We start from the raw sequence: 21,777 nt of genomic DNA on the forward strand, positions 1-21,777 counted from the left end.
TTATATTTGGTTTCTGAGTTAAAACATGACTAATCCTCTGAGAATTCATTAAGTAGTTACTAATTTATGAAATACTTTATTTCTAAATATCTGAAAACAGCCGGTTCTAAGTAAAATTTAGTACAACATTGATGAAAGAAAACCGATATTGAATTTATATTTGTAAAAGCTCCGGCTGTGGAACGTATAAAGGCTCCTAATTTATTAATTCCTCGATGAACTTAAGTAGATCTTGTTTATATTACGCACTTAGCAAGTTTAGGCTTTTGAGGAAAAGTCTCATAGCAAGTAATAATGTTATATAATAATAAACATGTAAAACGGATGCATGTTTCAACATCGACTTGCCTTTACATTGATAGTATGCGTTAAATGTATTTTATGCGCAACCAATTTATGAACGACACAATGTTCGAGTGATCTTAAAGACAGCATTTCAGGTGATTCAAACTGAATATTTCTTATCTTTTCTTGGCCAACGCGACCCTTGGGTGCAGTCTCTCATGCTCTGACCCGTAGCCAATTTGTAAAGGAATTTGATACCGTCTTTGTACCGGTAGACTACTACCCAACTAGCACACAAGCGCTATAACAAGCTGCACAATGGCCGGTTAAAGGATTTTTATAACGCCTTAGGCTCCTTAGTAAGAAGTATAGTGGTTCTATAAGCGGCTACAGATCTCTTGTAGCGTCAAATAGGCCCATACTGTCCAGCTTATAGCTCGACATTGGATCTACAGTGGTCGTAAATAGTAATTATAATAGTACGTAGTATAGTAGTAATACAGGAGCGCTAAAATAAGATGAAGGTGGTATAATCGCGCTACAAGAGCTTTTTCGCAACTTCGTGGCGCTTACCAGCTGTTGTACAGAGAGCTGTTGTACAGCTGTTGTAGCATTTATAACCGTTACACTACTGTGTAACGGTTATAAATGCTAACGCTCTAAATTAGTAATATGGTCGGTTTATTATGGTGTAAACTAAATATATTGTATTAAAATGAATCATCAGTGACAAATGAGGAGACATTTTATTTTTACGGATTGGATTATGAAAATAACAAGTAGTCTATCGCTTTTATTTCTTTGTGTACGTGATATGAAGGTGCGAGTTCCAGTTTGCTGTCAATATATATGTATATTATCGTCAATATTTTCATGCGCCCTCAAAATATTCAGTTTTAAATGCAAAAATTATATAGATATGTGGATTTGGAAATTGTATTTTGAACATAAATAAGACTTTGAGGGTTACAGATAGTTTAATTAGGGTTATAGGTAATAAAAAATGATTTTAATTATGTTAACGTTACCAGGCTATAGATTTATATGATCTTCAAAAGATCGTAATAACCTCAAAAAATATGTTTCCCAAATGCTGTAATGGCGTCTCGATCAAGCACCTCTCAGAGTTAGTTACATCTGCTCTAGCGGCTTAAGCTGTACAAAGGCTCTAGTGTTTGCTGTTGTAGACCAGCATTTTACTCGTACTTTTAGGGGTCAGTCGTTTAATATTTTTATTTTATTTTATTTTATTTTATTTTATTTTATTTTATTTTATTTTATTTTATTTTATTTTATTTTATTTTATTTTATTTTATTTTATTTTATTTTATTTTATTTTATTTTATTTTATTTTATTTTATTTTATTTTATTTTATTTTATTTTATTTTATTTTATTTTATTTTATTTTATTTTATTTTATTTTATTTTATTTTATTTTATTTTATTTTATTTTATTTTATTTTATTTTATTTTATTTTATTTTATTTTATTTTATTTTATTTTATTTTATTTTATTTTATTTTATTTTATTTTATTTTATTTTATTTTATTTTATTTTATTTTATTTTATTTTATTTTATTTTATTTTATTTTATTTTATTTTATTTTATTTTATTTTATTTTATTTTATTTTATTTTATTTTTTTTTATTTTTTTTTATTTTATTTTATTTTATTTTATTTTATTTTATTTTATTTTATTTATTCTTTAAAAAAGGTTGTCAGACTGAACCACCACTGCACCTATGTAAATATATTATGATAATAATTTTAAGCTTTAGTATAAAGGTATATTACTCGGTTATAGCGCTTTAGGTGCTTAACATAATTCTGTAATCCCCATGGCTGCAAAAATGTTTCGAATGATACCTTATACATCTATTTGCCGTACAGAAGCCATATAAATATCTGATATAACGCTCAAGGCGCTATTAAAGACCTACGCAACTCTTTTATAGATGAGTAATACACTAGCCCTAAAAAAATCTGTTATAGAACCTAAGGCATTACAAAAAGCTTATTTACGCTCTTGAGCGCTATAAGCGCAACGCATAACTCCGTTTAAACTCCTTTATCTCCTAAAGTCCCCTTATACAGTTAACGGTGTTATAGAAGATTCCATTAACTCAGTTATACTTCCCTAGGCTGTCTAGCGATGCAATTACATGCTCATATATCACTATAAGTCATTAGTTTCCTACTAAACGGCTACTGTCCCGCCTAGCTGTTAAAGGGTTTTTTAAATAGCTAGTATACAACTTATAGAGAATTGTACAGCATTTGAACGACTCTTATGCAACTAACAGGCTGTATAACGACTGTATAAGCAGCTTGTGTGCTAGTTGGGTAGTACTAGCGGAAATGTACTAACACAAGTTCTGAGAACTTGTTAATTTAGCATCTATAATATGATTAGTGGGATAATCTGAGTATGCTTAGTACAATAAGTAGGTACAATCGCAGGCGGTACTCGCTTATTATAAGATACCTGATAACGTTTCCCTGGAAGCTGTTAGCGGCCGGCAGTAATTTCAATCAAACTTTGTGTGATTATCGCGTAATCGCTTTGTGGATTGACCGCGGTTTACTGCTCATACATGTATTACATTAGTATCGAGAATACGCACTGTATAAGTATGTCTTGAGCAATATACATAAACACTAGGTAGGATGCAATATACGAAGGAAAATCATATACTGTGTATTCCGATTTTAACAAGACTTCATTAATGTAACTGAAAAATGTTATCCTAAATATGAAGCGAAAGGCGAAACGAAATAGCAATTTTTGTCTGTAAGCAGCTCTTTGTCAGTACGCACCTTTGTCGTCAACTTTTCCTACATGATGCATAATCATTGTCGAAAAAGTAAAATGAAAATTAATCACGACGACTGTCACACAAGATTTGCTCAGAAAAAATGGTGAGTTTAAAACCGTGTCCAGAAACTGGGTGCCTGCATCCTCACAAAAAATGTCACAGAGAAAAAGTGCTCCTCGCCTGTGCCTTCGGGGGGAAACAAACGTATGAAGCAAAAATAAAAAAATGTGTTCACTGTTCACTCCGGTGTAACTGCGAGCGAGCGTGAGAATACCGTGTACGAGGACAGCTCTCCCGAATGTATCTTCTCGCAATTTTATTTTAGTCTGAGACTACCTTAATCCGCACGGTTCCACTCGCGTACTTATTTACTGAAAGTGGATATTTGCAAAATAGTAACTGGCCTTGGCTTCTAATTTTGGACTCTCTATGAGTAAAATTTTGATCAAAATCGCGCAAGCTAGAGTTTCACAATAATGTTTTTAAGAATAGATCTTATAACAAGTCAAAAGTGTCTACTTACATAAAAATGACACCATTTAAATTGAAGGCAAGGAATAATATAAGTAATATCTTACGTTTTACTTGGCTCTAAGCTCTATTCCTTTTGATCTACTTCTTCATTAGTTTTACAAATCAGCGGTAGAGTTGTTCAGTATAAAGTATTAAGTTAGAAATAGCCCGGATTGTTGTACCGCTCTATTGCTGGCAGCTATTATTAGACGTACTTACGAAGGTTCACGCCGTTTATAATAATTATAGTATCGCCTACTTCGCGGTGACTGAAGAAAAACAAGAGAACAACAATTTTAATACTCTTCCAATTGTATCAAGTATGACGTAATACTTTCAACACTTGGACCTTTCCGTTATTAAACTACTTCTATTTGTTTTATAAAATTACGTAACTGATTTAAAAAAATATTATATTATTTAAAATACCGTAAAAATATTGGCAGTTCATAGAATTGAAAACATTCATAACCAAGGGTAGTCAATTAACTTATCCGTTTCGACTTCCCCGAATCCGAAATAGAGAACATTCTGTTGTAGCAACATTAATTATTCGGTATCGAATAGCCGTGGAATAGACGCGGTGTTCAATATTCTGTTAAAAATCGCGAAGCCGGTCGAGGCTGGCTGCAATTAATCCGCGAGCGCTACACTCGAAACTCTCGAAATAAATCGAGGAACGTACCTGTACTGCCTAACTACCTGTATTGCCGAAGTACCTGTGATACCGAAGTACCTGTGTTACGATATGTTCCCGAAATAAAAGCTCGACTGTATATGTGACAGGAGTGTATAAACGCAGCGTATAATTTGCTTGGAGGGCGGGACTCGACTCGCTCACACCTAACGCATTGATGATATTTCCCTGTACGGATTTGAAATTATTCCAAACTATCGTATGTACGAAATAATCAAACTAAACATAGCTTGTAATTAATACACTACATGTTTCTATAATTATCATTCAACGGACGCATTATTAAACCTTGAGATACTGCTGAGAACTTTTCTTCACTTTACATTACTTTTGTTTCACTTTACTTAACCTGAATGGAGACTTCAAGACTTAATGAAACAGACCACCACTCATTTATATCAATTTTATATTTTTGTGTATTTAGCTATCAAGAAAAAATCTACGGCTTCGAGAGAATGTCTTCAGACAGACTGAGAATAAAAAAAAAGATTAATTAGCAATCTATCTAGTATCAAAATTGTTCAAGCTACTTATGAATGCTCAGCTCAAATACTTAATAAATAAACCAACCCCACACCGAAGTATGAAAATCTCCAGTTTTAACGCGACACGTCGACCACCCATCTATTGACTGACCGCTCGAAGGATTACTTACCTCACCGAACATTTAGTGCGCCGCGGCGTGTGTTAAGCCCAGATTTGGCCGCGCACCTTGTTAGCACTCGCAGGCTTAAATGTACGGGGCCACGGCATAAGGCTCTTAGATGTTTCCACTCTGAAACTTTAAATAGAGAAAGCTCCTGAATTTTCAATAACCTGGTTTTGGTGGAATATTGCACGGACGTGTTTCCTTTGTTTACAGCAACAGCGCCGTACTTAAGATACTAACTTTGATCCGATGGATTGGTTTCGGTTTTCAATAGAAACTGAAAATATTTACGACATTATAGGACACTATAGATCTATTTTAGGTACTACTCGTAGTCGTTGGTTTGCTTAAAGTTCTTAAATTTCGTTCGAGTTCGTTATTTCTATTTAATTGTAGTCTATAAAATAAAAGTCGCAATAAGATGAACTATCGGAACTTAAAAAAAATGCTAATTTACTGACATAGGTATATCTTTTGGCTTTTACTTTGCTACTGTCGGTATATGCTAAAATTGTCGTAGCGACATAAATAAGGCCAAAGACCTTTTATATTCGTACTTGACGACATTCATAATAACTTGATTATCTAAAGAGATAAGTCGTGCGTCGGCCGATAACCAGCGCGTGCTACGAGCGCTACGAAGGCTACGAGCGTAGACTATCGTAGCCGTTGTCTACACGCCTACCGATTTTTGACTACATTATAAAATCAATGAGTGTTGTTCAGCTTAAACATATACAAATCAGTTTAACAGGGATAGTAAACTTTAATATAATATGCAAATTCGCAATAAATAGATGTTCTCATCTACAAAGCAATAAAATCTCTTCAGTGGAAAATTACGAAATTTTAATCAACTTTGGAATACACTGCAGTAGTTGGGATCACCTAAATGAAATAAGGGAACAACCCTTTCATGCACTTACAAACGCACCCCTCGCAGGCGCAGTGGTCAAAGCCAGATTTTAATGAAAAAGCTACAAACAGATACTCAAGTACGCATATGACATGACGGCATGACGGCGTGGAGTCAAACAGATCGACGTCACTCGTCACAAACGCGTTATTAGTTCCAGTCGACACCCCCTCCCCGGGCCCCCTGACCTCACCCCTCGCGGGCCCGCGACCAGCCAATTAAGTGGCATCTACACTCATATCTGGGGGCACGGAAGTGCCCCCGCAAGTCGAGCAAAAAAAAAGCGGCACGGCCGTAACATCCTTTTCTCGAAGCAATTCGGGCTATTTTTGACACCCCTATAATTTCGTTGCGGATAAAACAAGAAGCCTGGATTTTCAGCAACTAATCAGTCATTGTATAAACACGGTATATTTAAAATTTCAGTCAATTTGAACCAGTAGTTTAAGAATGACAACTTGTTAAAATTTTGAATTTTGTCACTCACTGATTCACTGACTCACTGACTCACCGATCATCAAAAGTCTAAGGTACTTCTAGCAGACGTAGAAGCTTAAAATTTAGAATACAAATAGAGTTTAGTGTCTTAATCATGGGAAAAATTTAATATTTTCTAATTTCGGTCCAGTTTTCTAAATACACCAACTGCAACAATAACTTTGTCATTCCATATAAATGTATAAGATTACAAGGTTACATTTGCAGTTAATGAATTATTATTACTGTAGAAAATAAAATAAATAGGTGTAAATAGGTACCTACTATATGAGGCATAACGGGAGGGGGTAAAGGGTGGGTAAGGGTGTTTAGCCCATGAAACTGAACAACATTCCCATAAGAAAATATGTTGAATTATGAAAAAAAAAACGTCTTTCCATACAAATTTGACTTATGTTCGCTCTACAAAAAGAAGTGAGATGCCATCAAAAACATTCTGTAAAAACCTCAAGTCTCGCCGTAAAAAGTTGTGAGATCTATATAATACCAAGTCGATTAATCTATTTAGTCTCTACTTAAAGGACCTTCTGTCTTAAGTTATTACGTATGTTATTATCATGCCAATTAAAAAAAAATACCTTTAAAACAAATAGATCGACTTGGTCATCGCAAGAAAACACAATTCGCCATTATTAACATTTCAGGAGCATTAACTTCTTGTCGTGCTGTGTAGTGTGATACATACTAATAATCAAATCATGCGATGGCCAGGTCGGTCTATTTGTTTTAGAGGTATTTTTTTGAAATTGGCATGATAATAACATACGTAATAACTTAAGACAGAAGGTCCTTTAAGTAGAGACTAAATAGATTAATCGACTTGGTATTATATAGATCTCACAACTTTTTACGGCGAGACTTGAGGTTTTTACAGAATGTTTTTGATGGCATCTGTTTAAAACTACATTATAGCCGTCCACTCGTTCAGTCAACAGTCGAGGCACAGACGACACTATTGTACCGCCGGTCACTCACATTCGTGATTACAATTTGGACTTGCAAGTATAGAGCGCATGTAATACTAAAATATTCCAATGTTTGTAAGATTCGAGTAATACCAGACAAACCAAACGAAAAGAAAGGTTTGCTGCCGTTCAGCGTCTAAAAAGCACATCGATGCTTAATTTGTTTCATGTTTAGAATTCAGCGCGTTTGTACGTAGTTACCACAAACTAGTAGGAACTATCACTGAACAGACTTCCTCGTTCACGCTCAACTATTTCGTTTTTGTTTGCCATCAGTTGGCCACATGTTTGCCTACACTGGCGGGTATCAAAGGATACCACGAAATTAAATAAAACGAGAAAATAAATATTCTCTATCGAAAAATATCCTTACTCAAAACCCTCTGACGGACAAATAGGGCGTATCCTCAAATACAGGTTTTGGAGAAACAAAAATTTAAAATACTGTAAAATTCATGTTTTGAAAAAGCTTTCGCGGAACCGATATTTCATTTTCGTCGAAAGCGAATATTCTTATCATTATTTAATTTTTTTCGCGCAAACTCTCGGGTTACAACATTTTTGATGTCCTGAAATAAAATACTTGGAATATCATAGCCGGAGGTGAGCGGCGTTTGTGAATTGATCGAATGCCGACGAATATTATATCGAACACGATTATATCACGGAATATAACTGCGATACGTCGTATCACTTACAAATTGTATCATATTACACTAGCATTCTTTATCATATGAAGTTATAATACTAAATGAAATATACGAACATCATCCGTGACACCCTCTGGAAAAAATCATATATGTACGTTGTTGCTTATTAAAACTACTTTAAGCTGTCTGTCAGTCGGCGGGGTCCGTCATTATTGTGTGTACTCGTACTTGGGGCTAATTAATTTGGTAATGGTATGCAGTGCTTTGCGCGGGGCTGGCGGGGCCACTAAACGCGACGCGGCGCGGCAAAACGCTCACTTTTACTATAAATCACCGCAATCGGGCAGTCAGTGGCTAACACCATCTATTGGCTCGCGATGGATCACGATACAGTCATACAGTACATCGGCACGCAACCCCGTGCTCTGTGCGACAAACGGTTCGTTTGAAGCCTCGTCAGCGGTGGTCACACGTGCAGGAAGCGGGCTTTGATGCGGTCTGTCAATAGATGGCTAGAGGTGGAGTCGTGTTTACAACAACTGGCAAAAAAAATACCACCATTAGATTATTGAGCACATAATTGTTTCATTCACTTATCAAAATATATAAAAAGTCAGAATAATAAAACCTAGTTAAGTTAATCAAAGGATAGCCAAATATAATACGTTGTTAAATATCTTATAATCTGTTTCAAAGAAACAAAATAACAACTAAGAACATTGTCGGTGGAAGTTTTTCCGCAAGATTCGTTAAAAGCCTAACTTTGAACCAGTTAATTAAACATAACAAAATAATGAACATCATCAACAGTTACCTTTTTAATACTTTCTTCGTTTAAACCTATATCTAATGAGATATTGTTAACTATAACTTTGAACTCGACTTTATTGTAAAAAAAGACCAAAAAGCCGTCTTATTAATGTCTCTTACTGTTACAACCACTACAATTGCAAGATCACAGGGCACATTTGGAATAATAGACATCAATATATCAAAATTCGAAGGCAAATTAAACAAATTAGAAAAATATCGACTCGAACGTTAGTAAAACTTAATATTAATTGAGTTAGGTGCCTCTAGTAGAAAAGCTCAGAGACAATGAAACTGACGACGACTCTGTGGACTGTCTACCAAACTGAGTGCAAGAAAGTAGTAGGAGCTGAGTGAAGTGTTTCATTTCTATCAGATTGTTTAGTCAACACCGACAGCGCAGGTGTAAGACCGAAGTAAGCCTTAATTGGAGTCGAGCCGCCTTTTGTCTCCCGGCACAGGATTACTCCGGCGAGCCAATCCCTGCATTGTTTCAGAGACTTGGTTATTGCCTCTACACGAGCTCTGATACAGTTTGACGTTGTCACTGATCTTAATATACGGCGTAAGCTGAAACTAACTAAGTCGTATTGTCGAATTTCAAAACGTCCAAAACAATTTAACAAGAGTATTGGTGATTTTATACTTACTGAAGTTGGGAAATAATAAACAGTGGCGTAATTAATATAATTGCGTTGCCTAGTCGACGTTCAAATATTGCACGATCGCTCGTACCTACAATATGTGCAAGAGCACTCAGAACATGACAATAAGCTCATTCGAAATGCAATCAACTCGCTACCATTTGAAACAGTAACTGTTCCTTTGACCGACTCACGCTTTACAAAGGTAATGAGATTGGTTAAACATGTGCGATGATTTCCAGCCATCGTTCATAACTGAACACAAAGCGTTCGCCATCTCATTATATTAAAATTATACGTTCCCGAATAACGGCAAATCGCTTTGATCCCTATAATTGAAGTTCCGGCCAGGAGGGACCAATCAGGTGACAGCACAAAGCTAATTGGAATAACAACTAACCGTCGACACAATACAGTTCGATGTTCAACAGGCAAATGCTCATACGCGGGATAGATTGCCTGGATTGACGCAATATCACGCTACGACAAGCGGCTCGCTTTGAAATAGGCTTTACAAAGGCTTAGCGCGCGTAGTTTTAGCGTGTCATTCACACGCTCGCGAGCGTATGGACGCCAGCGCGGACGGATTAATTTATTAGTCGTTTAGCCGACAGAGGTTAAATTCAGTTTTTGATAAAATCTCGCTGCTTCGCGCATTTCACTCGCGCCTCACTCGCGCCTCACTCGCGCCGCACTCGCGCCGCACTCGCGCCGCACTCGCACCGCATTCGCGCCGCCTTCGCACCGCACTTGCGACGCGCGCTTTTCGAGGACACATACCGTGACACCACACTGCTCGTATATTAATTTCCCTACAGCAGACATTGCAGTGATGAACAAACGCCAGGTATTTCAATAAGAGTATCATACTCGTAATAAACTCATTTCGCTCGCAACTGTGGGCGGTATGCACCGCTGTATTCGGCTCATGTTACACTGGAATGTACTCATTTAATTCCTGCATTTTAACATGAAAGGGTTCCACAGAATATGAATGAATATTAATGATATTCATTTATTGTTTCCATAAACAATGAAACTATATTAATTTTCAGAAATATCGGATTTACATACATTTTTCAATAAATCATTTGAAACGAAATATTTATTAATTATGAGACATAAATTAAAAATAATTATATGCGAGCTCATAATAATATTTATTGTGAAAGTAATAATATGTAAATTATGACAAATATTTACATAAAATTATTATTGTTCGGACTATCGATACCGAGTTACAATTAAAAATCAAAAATTAAATTTGAACGATGACACGTTCGGAAAAATCTTAACGTGCGGAACCTTGTGAGAGTCGTCGTTGTGGTGACATTATAACTTCAAGAACAACCACTAGTAACCGACTCTTGAGCAAACTAACATTTTCTTGTGAAAGAATCACCGCTGTTTTCTAAGAAGCATGTGTTACCAGTTCATCAATTAATTACTATGACTGATAAATAAGTCTGGCAATAAACAAATTCACTAAAGATCTCCATGATATTATAAGAAATGTTATAGTATATACCGATATAACTATTAAATAAATTTGTTGGTTAGAAAGAAAACAAATTTTAATGTCGGTAAAACTTGGGAACTTAGTAATTTATTTTCAGTAAACAGTTATTGATACTTCTACCTAAATATTGTAAATGCGAGATCCATTTAGAAATCACATTGAACATAGAAACATGAGATAAGGAACATTGGTTATTGAAAATTCTCCTATCGAAATGTTACCGGCCTCCGGCACGTGTAAGGAATTCGAATTTCAAATGACACGTAGTGCCTCATTAGTTAGTTTCACTTAGTCAAAGGCGCTCTCCATCGTTGCAATACCTTATTGCTCTTCAGAATATTGTGACAAAAGCTCAAAGAGCAGCTTAAATGTATCGCTACCTTTATACTTTGCCACTGATCAACTGTTCTGAGAATACAAGCTTCTTTGAATGCTTTCAGTATTTATTTTACAAGCAAAAACACGTTGTTTCAGGAATTCAGTTTACCGGCGGATATTTTTTTTAAAAGACGGTCCTTAGAAGTCAGTACTCTATAGGATTTTTTTTTTACTTTCGAACACAAATAAAACTTGCGTCGAGACGCGCAACGATTTGATTCTTTGTCTCCACAAGTGCCGCGTCGTTACCGATAACTGACGCGTGGATCGACTAACAAAACTCAGTCAAACTGTCGTAAAGTTTCCCCAACACTTGTCGTCGGAGGAAAAATATTACAGACTAGCTATGGTTTTCAGCAGGTTGCAAAATCCGGAATGTGACTTCGACCAAAATCGCTGCCCTTTGACTAAAATAGATAAGCGATTCGATTTCGATTTACTACAAAGGAAATGTCAGTGCTTTAGTGCCTTTGACAGTACCAATAACAGCGTCATTAAATTCCAGTCGAATTTCAGATATTGATATGATCCACAGTCCATGATTAATTACACGAGACTATTCCGTGTATTTCTATCACAGACGCTGCTCTGACAGCGCTTTACCAAATTGTGGAACTGAATCCAAATTAGTTTGAATTCAAATAGTGAATCAAAGTGAGGTGACATTCGCACAGTAGTGCAGTAGCTTGTAAAGACACAGGCGTGGACCGCTTTGTCCGCACGTATACGGAGGCCTCGAGATGTGACGCTCGGAGTTCAAAGCCTTTCACTATTGTTCGTCAGACCAACGTCAACTATATTTAGCGTCAAGCTAGTGTTTCGTTAGGGTCAAACTAATGTTGGATCCACCTCCGAGAGAGTATTACACAATGCCAAGTAATGTCTGCTCCTACATCGTGTCTCTGTGAGTTTCCGGTTAAGAACGAGTCACACAGCTACATGTTGGGAATAACAGCCTGTACACTCATACAATAATTTAAAAAATCTCTACGTGTAACAAGACCTGGTGAATAAATCCTGACTCTATCAGTCGCATAAACTCCCACTTGAGGTACAAACAATTTCATTAGGGGCGCGAGGACCGCCACCTTAGTGTTCAACGTGAGCCTCGCAATAAAAACGCAATGAATGCAGCAAAGCAAAAATGTGTATTAACTGCTTGAAGCTGTTTGCTTCACGCCGTAATAAACTGTTGTTCAGCAGAGTGTCTGCGACGAGACGATCCCGACGATCTTGAACCGAGACACGGCTGTTGCGTTTATAATGTTAGGTGCAATGCAAGTTTTACACCAGACCCAATCATATGTGGTGTTTAACCGACAATTTGTTGACAACATTTGAAAAACCAGAACACTGAAAAACGATATTTTAAAAGTCTACCTTCAATAAACTACTACTAAAATATTTTTCAACTAGTATTTCTTCAAATTTTTAATTGACTATATTTTTCATGTAATGTAATTCATATTCATTTGTGCTACAAGAAAAATGAGAAATGTATACTCAGAATCTCAACAAATGTATGCAAATGAGAAGTTTTTATTTGGCAGCACAGTTCTGAGAAAATCTAGTTCGCTGCAACAAAATTAATAAGTTGCTAATTGCATTTATACGAATTTCAAACGAACGTTCAGTGCCTGATTCTTTTATCGTTCTTTGTTTGCGAGAAACAGGGCTCACGTCGAAGGAGAGAATAGTTGTTAGCTGAGCACAAAGCGATGTGATAACTCTGCACTACGAAACTGACAGTGAGATGAGCTACCCTCGATATTTACAAAATGCATTCAGTTTTCCAAATGGCTATTGTTAGTAGTCTTGAACAATTTTGTTACTATGAAACAAGAAACAAGTACGGGAATTAATGGAGTATATTTGGAAGTAAGTAATCTTATTCATAAAGCGATTAAAAATCCATCAGGAATGAAAAGCAATATAAAAAGCAACACCGGCTATTAATATCTGGTCGGCATATTCGTAGACAATCACATTAGTGAGGTAGTTTCAGCCGACGGCGGCGACAGCGCGGCCCTCTTCCAATCGCTAATACTTGCCGCCGGCGCGCCGCTTACGGAATATTCGACAAATTTTCATCCGCTGCCCGCGCGGCGAGGCGGTGACGCGATGACGCGGTGACGCGGGTGACACCGCGCGGACTACAATCAAATGCGATTAGCCAACCGCCGTACACTCTTCCTTATAACTTTACACGAAGTGGTCGCGACAGAAATAAAATAAAGCCAAGCAAATTGCTTTAGTACTGAGGAAATGTACAAAGATGCCATTGCCGTCCCGGTGATTAATTGTTTTTATCCGTGATTGATGTACGCAAATCAAATAACTTTTCTTTCACTGCGTTTCTATCATCATTTTGTTTTGGTTATACAACACTGTTTGACGCGAGGCACGGTGTTACGTCATAAACTTAGTTACATATATCTCAGACACACTGTTTTGATAACTGACAAAACTGATCGTAAACTGCTGATGACACCAAGAGAGAAAAATATATTACTGTAACTGATATAACACTTGTACGTATATGTCAAACGATCCAACTGGATAAATGAGGGATAATCCCCCGGATTGATACCGAATAAATTATTCCTCACTAATAAAATGTAAGTTCATTAATTTGTCCGTAAAAGCGAGTTGAGCCGCGACCCGTCCGCGTGTCCCGGGATTACTGGCTTTACTTCATTATTTAATAGTAATGTACCAAGTAGTGACGTCACGTGATCCTCGGCCCTTCATCGAGCTAGTTTAACTCAGCGACTGAGCTTCAACACTGTGTAAAGTGGAACTGTAAACTAAAAATAGCTTGTTGGTTTAGTGAAGGAGGCGTTGTTTCGTTGCGCGCTTTGAACAGATTGTGATGCGTTGTTTTTCATTTGAATGGCGCTAGTTCATTCTGCACAGAGGTATATCGGCTTTCAGGCCGCTCGCAAATATTTGCATGTGCGAGCCTTTTGACCTGTAAGCGTGTAAACGTATTTTTAAAATAAATGAAACTAAATATAGATTGTTTTGGTTGAAACAGTAGAACTGACTGTTGGAAATAAAAGTCACTAACAGCTTCTGTGACTTTTGCATACGCGTTCGGTCACCTATCCAAAAATATTCAAATGTAAATCAGATTTGCGCAAAATTGAAAAGTTATCAACTAGGGTGTAAGGTCCTATTACCAACTAGAATATCAAAATAAAAGCACAAGTACACATCGTAAGATTATACGACAGTATATATTGATTGTGAATGCGAGTGTATCACATGATTAGTGGCGCGGTATGGCCTCTCTCAAAGGCAATCGAACAGGAGGCTCTGTACATTGTTGTACTAAGTTATACATTCGGCTTTAATCTCCGCTCGTATCTACAGGCGCGGTGTGTTTGAGAGGGTTGATTTCCGGCCACTAGCCACTATCGACCACTGACTACTAGTACCTATACACAAATTGTGTTTGATAACCTGAGGGGTGATTTCCTACCACTATTGACTGTAGACAACCGGCAGGCATCGACAAATTAAACGAAAGTCATCAACGTCTCTATTAGGTGCCGTAGGAACTTTACTAGGAAACTTAAAAAGATGAAACTCCCGATTTCTATTTGATAGAACACTAGTGAAAAATTCGTCACTGATCAATGATAAAAATGACAATCTTGTACAACAGCTCACAAGTGAAACAGCCGCGTATGAAAACGTGTCTGTGCAGACATCGGCTGTCTGCAATATATTGAACTGACCCTTACAAATATCCTAAATACGAAAGTTTATAAGGAAAGATATAAAAGAGTAATTAATTCAGTAAACGATATTTTTTTTTTAACTTTGGTGAAAATGTACACACAAATAGTTAGCAACATGGGTTAACACATGGAAAACGTGTTTCGCCGGATTTATTCAACCCGGACGAAGCCGTGGGCAAGTTGTTTGAATATGTTGTCTGCCGCAGTGTTTGTAACTCGCGATGTAATTATTGGTTGCAAAAACCACAGCTAGTTTTCCATTAACTCCGCTGACGTGTGAGCGTTTCCTTGTCATATTTCACTCTGTTTTTTATTTTAATTTCGGACGTCGGTGTTGCACTTCCAACTGTGTTTGTAGAGCTTAATGAATTGGTAACCGGAATACCTTCTATAGTGCGGTGATTAAGCGGGTTGTGTTCGATTACCAGTATATGGGGAGATCATGGATTTGATTCACATGTCGAATGATTAAAAATGGCGAGGCTGTTTTTTGTAAAAAGAGAAACATATACATATGTACTACCACGCCCAATACATTATGTGGACAGTACTATATGAAATACAACCGCGTTTCTTTATTTATTATGCTAATTCTATGTAGTAGGAGCGAGCCTACTGCCATGGTATTGAACATGTTACCAAATAATACTTGTCCTTACTTAGGAATCAAGCTGAAATAACGAAAATCAATGATAGGATATTCGACATAGCCTGTCTTAGATAGTCAAGATCTTTGAAGTGGTTGTTCAGAAAGTTTGTGCATTACTTCCAAGATGTTCTGACTTGATTCAGAGTAATATTGGTTTTACTATTTCACAATTGGAATGAATAGATTCGGACGGGATCAAGTATTCAAACTTTAATTAATGAGTTCTTGAGATAATTCTCGGAGACGGATTTTGAACTGCAGGAACATAGTGCGTTTTGTTTCTACGATATTTTGTGCTCTACACTTTTCTGATTTATTTCTTTCTATATTCAGAGTTCTTCCCACCCTTTGTTGGTCAATCAATAGAGCTACGGTGCTCATTAAAAATTTGAAAAATCTTTAACAAGTATTTTTTCTTGAAGTTATTGAAATGTGTAAAGGTTCAATATAAAAGGCCGTCTATATTTTCCGCTTCTTGCTTCAAGTAATTACATAATTAACGTTAAAAAGTTTTATAAAGTTTATATTTTTTACAATAGGCATGAGCTTAACGGTCCATGGTTGGAGTCAAGGGTTACAAATACGTATTATTTCGGTGTACAGTTTTGTAAGTGCACGATAATTGGCTCAGCTTTTATTACGAGGGGTACATTGTTAGCTTTTTAGGGATTAAGCCACATGTTTAAAAACAATGTACCTACCTAGTTTATACAACAACTACATACACCAATTTCATAGTAGACATACAAATACATACATATCTCGGGAATATTCCGACACGGTCGTCTGATTACAAAGTTAATAGAGCTGGCCCTGTAACCAGACGGTTGATCAACATACCTACATATGTACAATGTACATACATCTTGATGCATTTGTGTACACAAAGACAAATTAATATCCAATCTCAGAACCGATTAATACTGACCGAATATTAATAGTGGGCGGGATTCGAAGCCGGCACACGTGGCGAGCGGGTTATTAAGCCGACAATGGTAACCACTGCCCCCAAGCATGCGCCGGTAATGCGCCAAAGCGTCACGCTCCCCCGACACTTCAATTATAACACAAACGTGTTAATTATCGCAAATAAATTAAACTGTTGCTGCAACTGATGCAACTACATTACACATATCTTAATTACAATTTCAATTATTTTTCAATTCATTTTGGCAGAGCCGGACACGAATATAAAGACGTAGTAATTTCCCGGTTGTAATTAACAAATGATACTTTACATAAAGATAATTTCCGGTTGATGAAGCTTCAATAATTACAATCCATTTTAAACACACTTTCTTTTGATTTTTGTCGGTAAGCACATTTGAGAAACAAAGGCTTAAAAATTTGATAAAATTTGATCATCGTTGAGTCACTCTTTTCGACAACTCGCTTTTTACTTGACTTACTCTATAAAGACTACGCGTATGGGTCGTTGAAACTTAATATCGTTGCAAAAAATATTCGGCATTCTTGATGATAGGTAGAACAAATTCTACATCAGTTTTGGTGACTTTGACCTCGACAATTTTGTAAACGCTTGAACAATTTGATTCTAGTTAGACTACAACACTACACAAGAGTGAACAAAAAGAAGGATTACTATATCTCATCACTTTAAGATCATTTTCAGTTCAGAGCGTCTTCAGGTACCTAGCTTTTATAAATAATAATTCAAACCACTGCTACAATTACACTATTACATAGTTTCGTTACATCAAAGGCCTGATGGCAGAATAACTTGTTACATTAACATGTAAATGGTATATAATCGATACGTATGAGTGACATGGCATGTCATTGTCTGCCGCTAGCGAATTAGCCCGGCATTGTCTCTCAACAACAGGCCGCCTCATCTTGATTGGCTTGTATCGTGTAATTGTAACTATACGTCGGCGTAGAGACCAGGTCCTTGGTACTCGAATTTATAATCAATTATGTGATAGTGGCCTATTGTTTACGTAACAAATCGAATTTATGTAGTCCAGATTGTGGTTTGAAAATGACAGTGTGGTGGGTCGTTATAAGACCATACAGAAGTCTGATATACTTACAAGGCTCAATTGCTGAAAGCCATTGTTAGGAGGGAGACAGATTTGAGGATCTGAGATCGAACATAGGTTACTTGTGTTCCGAAATGTAAGTTCAGTGAATAGTACTCTTGCTTATACGTTATTTGGATAAAAATCTACAATATTCAAGAAATATTTTTTTACAGGCCTCGTTATTTAAGTTTTGGACATAAAACAGTTTATACAAAACAAACTAGAAACAAAAAAAAATGGTCTCAAACATAATATTCTTGTAATTAGCAACACTTATAAACCGAAAATTTACGCTATCAGCATCTTGAAGACAATTAAAATATTTTACTATCAATACTGGTCTTTCGAAATACTACAATGCCTCAAGTCAGTATGTAGTACCTTTTACCTATGTAAGGTACATGTAGTTCCTGTCTGCTGTGGTGTCAGTTTACAAAGCTCTGCTTATTAATAGCCTTGCAAATTAATTGTAGTAATAGGGTTCCATCATGTTTGCTACTGACATGTGAGCTTAGAATAACTGACCAACTTCGTTAGTACATCATAACAAACAGGAACAGAAATGACGCCCAAAATAATTGCAGTTATTAAATTTGGCGAACCTTGCTTTTATCTAAGATATGTAGAGATTATCAAACGGAAGGGTATTAAATTCCATGTGCATGTGCATGAACGACGCACAAACACGTGCTAGCTATTCAAAAGAATTAATTAAGTTCTCCCCACCGGGCATGGGATACCTTTCGCAGCGAGGAAGGGCTTACGCCTAGCGTCCAACGATGCAGAGCGCGAGGAGAGACTCTGCTTAAACTTTTTTTAGAAAACTTTAGGGTATAAAATAATTTGGATGTTTTCATGCTTTTATTATGCCTTTATTTAAAAATTATTCACGGAGCTATATATTGAAAATCATTTTTGGGATTTATTATAAATTCATTTACTCAGTTCATATTTGTAATTAAACAAAATGTCACTTGCCAGTGATCCGTATTTGTAACATATTCGTAATATTAATTTCAATAAAATAAACAGTCTGTTTGACCGATCAACTGTAAAGTAAATATGAAGTGGTGCCGGTGACTGAGTGGCGCAAACTGGTCGCGTTACAACGACGATCAAAAAGAAAAAGAAAAAATCAATATAAAAAAAATATATTGCTCATAAACATCAAACGACTTTTTTAAATTGTTTATAAGAAGCAATTGATTGTGTACAATACAATTGTCACACGAGCAAACTAAATGTCTTTTAAAATGTGTCCAACTTACTTTTTGAACTCTCTTGTAAAGTGGTTCGTCTACAAATAGTATTTTTTTTAGGCCATTGCGGCTACATAGTCAAGATCTGAATATATAAGATATTTTGTAATCGCAAGTACACTAAGCCAGGATAACCAATCAGGATAAACAGTAGCACAACAATATGGGATTGCGGAGTGCAGGATTAACATAACACTGGCAGGCATTAGCTCGCGGGCATATCTCGCGTCGGAGTCGTGCGCCAGACGTCCCGTCACCGCCCCGCGCTCGCCCCGTCCCCGCCACGTCCCTGCCACGTCCGCTACACGCGCCGCTCGCGGCCGCCCTCCACTCACATATTATAATTTGATAAATTGAGTACGTTACAAGCGTTTACGTTAAAATCACTCTGTTAACTTGCCAAACGATGATAATTCACGATATTAATGTTCATATGAATATTCTGCGTATTCATTTCGTGTCGCTTTGAGTAGTTTGATGTATGGATGAACTATCATTCGTTTATTTAAGCCATGTTTCATGATACGGGAAATATTTTCTAAATATATTTTCCACGTAAATCATTAAGGATTATGGAAAGGATTCCATTAAATGCCCAAAAGCCAAATCGCATTATTGTATACATTTTATAAAATTATGCGATTAGGATTTTTGGCATTTTAGGGAAAATGATTTTCATAGATTCACTAAATATTTAACGTTATACGGCACTGAACGCAGAACTCACCAAAAAGCTTGACAATTCGTAGCCATCGACAATCGATTTACGAGACATTCATATAGTATTGTAAATGGAACAAAAATTTTGGTTAGAACAATGACGGCGTGTAAAAGCAAATCTTTTAGCAAAGATTAGATAATATTACTGAGAGTGATTGAAACCTAACGCACTACTCGCCAAAATACTATCATTACGTGCAAATTCTCCTTAAAAAAACAACGGCTCATGGATTCCTTCAAACCTAAGCAAGCAACCTAGCAAACAATAAACTTTAATACTGAGTAAAAACTTCAACAGACTGAAATAAAAAACAAAAATCAGAGTAGTATCCAGGAAAGCTTTCATATTTTACCTCATTTTACGTAATACATACAAGAAATAACCCTTACCTTTTTCGAACAGTATATACGAAGTCATACAAACAAGAAGCAGTTACAAGTACAAACAAGTAGACATAATTGTCTACCAAACAGTTTAGTGTAGTGCTAGTATCGTCGATAACGAACTAATAAGTCAAACATAACACAACCAGTTATAGTTATTCGCTATTTGTTGTACGTCGTGTTTGTACAAGTCTCGCGGCGGCCTCCAACTTTGTGCCCGTGTTGTTTTAGGTCCAATGTCCATCAAGTTCCTACGAATGAGATGGCCGCTCGGATCGGGTGACGAATACATTTTTAATTACGTCCATGAAGTGGCTACTGTATTTTTGTTTTCGTATGACGAGTTTTCGAAACGACTGTTATTTTAAGAAATGGTTTCGAGTATTACAAAGTGTTAGGTGCGAGTTGGAGGAAGAAACTCTATAACTCTTTGCAATTAGAAAGTTATATCGGGATTAAGGTTTTTGAAGATAGATTTTTTAAGTTAACATAAATAAAATACCTAAGAAAATTTCCGTTCTAACTAAAAATATTTCAAAAACAGGACGCCATACAAAGATATACTCAGATCATATCGGTAATGTCTTGCAAAAAGGTCATGTATGCAGACGTACTCCTGGACGTACCTGGTAGTGGTTTCTTTGGTCTTTGGCAGCGCATTTAGGAAAAACGCGTGATTTTATATATGAACATAAGTATTCAAAGCCATGTTGGGTAACAGGAATAGCACCTTTTTTATAGTTATAGGGTATATCCACGTATCAAAAGCCTTTGTCTGGAGCATACGAATTCGAACGAATTCACGAACCTCTACACGTAATACAATCTGTGTTCTTAAGATAACACACACCTAAAACAGTTAACCGAATTGCAGCTTATTGATTTTCAATCGAAAACTTGACTGTTTTGACATTCTTACGATAAAATTTAATAAATTATTGAACAAAACCTGTTCCTCGATTCTGTAAATTCGATACTCGTCTCGCTACCGAGTACCATACATTGCTATCGAGCTACTCGTTAGAAAACCGGCAGCGATCCGGCAGAGAATCGCGAGCTTACACTGAAACTTGACATTTAAAGTGAGAAAAAGATTCCTTCTGAAAATTTGTTCTTTAAATAAAATTTTATGGGTAATAATTGTGTATAAACTAATTTTAAATATATTATATAGTGGATAAAAAATAATCATGAAAGGTATTATTCTCATAAATAATAATTATAGTCTACTTTAAACGGTATTAGAAAAAATAAATCAATGATATAAAAATATCATGATTAATGTTGTTCAACAAAACATCAACACAAAAAAAGAATCAGTGTCTTTTTTTTTTTCTACGTTGAAGCAGGCAAAGGAGACAATACCTTTTCAGCCTCGTTGGCCTCGTCTTCCTAAAATTGTCTAATATAGAATATTTAAATAATTTATTAAAATTAAAAATGGAAAGAGTATTTTATTTCGAAATTCGAATTTCGAATTGCCCCTAAGCGGACTCCAGCAAAAAAAAATATACTTTATTTTAATGTTTGGTGCAAAATGGCGCCATTGAATAATATAGTTGTTGCGAAAATCCGCTAGGGGCGCTGATCAATTTTTTTATACAAAATTTTTCGATACCTAGTCGGTAGTC

At 36.2% G+C, this 21,777-nt stretch overlaps 1 protein-coding gene across 1 annotated transcript in view; it reads left to right on the forward strand.

Moving 5' to 3' along the window:
• Positions 1–21,777, forward strand: part of LOC142986552 (nociceptin receptor-like) — a 46,675-nt gene that overhangs the window by 18,221 nt on the left and 6,677 nt on the right. The window lies entirely within an intron of this gene.

The sequence above is a fragment of the Anticarsia gemmatalis genome, chromosome Z, assembly GCF_050436995.1.
Source record: "Anticarsia gemmatalis isolate Benzon Research Colony breed Stoneville strain chromosome Z, ilAntGemm2 primary, whole genome shotgun sequence".
NCBI lineage: Eukaryota > Metazoa > Arthropoda > Insecta > Lepidoptera > Erebidae > Anticarsia > Anticarsia gemmatalis.